This window comes from Atta colombica, unplaced genomic scaffold (assembly GCF_001594045.1).
Source record: "Atta colombica isolate Treedump-2 unplaced genomic scaffold, Acol1.0 scaffold27, whole genome shotgun sequence".
NCBI lineage: Eukaryota > Metazoa > Arthropoda > Insecta > Hymenoptera > Formicidae > Atta > Atta colombica.
This window is the reverse complement of record NW_017259370.1, coordinates 3977822-3979411: the sequence shown is the minus strand read 5'-3', so window position 1 is coordinate 3979411 and position 1590 is coordinate 3977822.

Here is a 1590-nt window from a genome sequence, read left to right as displayed (position 1 = left end):
GATCTTCTTCGAGTAATGCCTCTAATTCTAATTGTCTTCGAATTTTTTTGGCTGTCCAAAGCGAGGCTTGTCTTCAACGCTGAAATCTCCATCCTCGAAACCATTCTCTACATGATTTATCAATTGGAACAGTGTCACCAAACTTCGATAAGCATTCGATGGGTTTCATCTGTACTTTTCTTCCAATTAAAGCAGAAAATCAAAATCCTCCCGCAAATGCTGCTTGGTTAACACAAAATTCGACATTTCAAACACAGTAAAAATCAAGATTTTTGTATGAAACTCAAAGCGATATAAACTGCATATTATTAGCAGATGTTTAACCTCTCTGAAACCACCAAAATCAGCTGTCATTATGTAGCACTCACAACAGCTGGAGCAATTTTTAGGGAAACGGACCGAACTAATTTGTACTCCCTATATAATCAAATCGACCGCTTAACCATATACTTTTTCCAGAAAAGTGAATTACCATCATATGTTTCTTTTATCCGACAATAATATTTACTTCTATATTGCATTTAAATTAAAATAAGCAATTCAGTTTAAAATTTACATAAAAAAGTATTTTATTGTATTTTAAGCAGGTTTATATTTTTAATTAAATAATTCAGTGACTCGCATAATACACAAAATATTAAGTAATGTGATTAGTAATAAGGCTCATAAATTTTAGAAAACAAAGAAAAAAGAGAGCTACGAGCCAAAAATTATTATATAAAAACAAAATAAAGTAGAATATACAAAAAAAATAATAAAGAAAATGCTTTAAGTTAAAAATTTTAATAAAGAAGCTAGACGTTTCGATCGCGATCGGATCATTTTCAATATTAAAAATATATATAATAAATAACGGTTGGAAAATAAACAAAAACATAATACAATAAATATTTAACTCTCTAAGGCAAATGCTCATAACGTAAAAATAATTATCATTCACAATTATAATGTATTATAATTATATATAATTGTATATTATAATTATAATGTATAACGGAAAGGACGCGATGATAGCAACTTGCTCAAATCAGTTATTATATGCTTATATTATTGCAACTAGTTATTATAATGTCAATGTGATAAAAAGAATAAGTATCCTTCGATTACAAATGAATGAAGAACGCAAATATGATCCTGTAGAAAATTATATAATGTAAGTGAAAATATAGCGCGAGATTGAAATAATGTAACTGAATATAAATTATAATATAACTAAATTATAACGATGGAAAATGAGTTAAACCATTAAAGACTACCATACAAACAATGTAATATGTGAGATAATATTTAGCAAAATTAGCGAAGATTAAGATTGCAAAAATTTTTTTATCAGTATATTAATGGGAAAGTTTTTTAATTATAGCAACAGCTAAAAATAAATATGCATGATCTTTAATGTAACATATCTTAAGTCAAAAGTTGAAGTAAAAAGGAGTTTTGGATAGTGTTAAACTTAGAGATGCGAAAAGAAATAAAAATATCTTGTCTTCTCTGATGTGCAAGACAAAATGTAATCACAAAAATGATATTCAAAGGAAGAAAGATAAGAATTAGTTGGAAAGTGACGGGAGGATATATATATATATATAT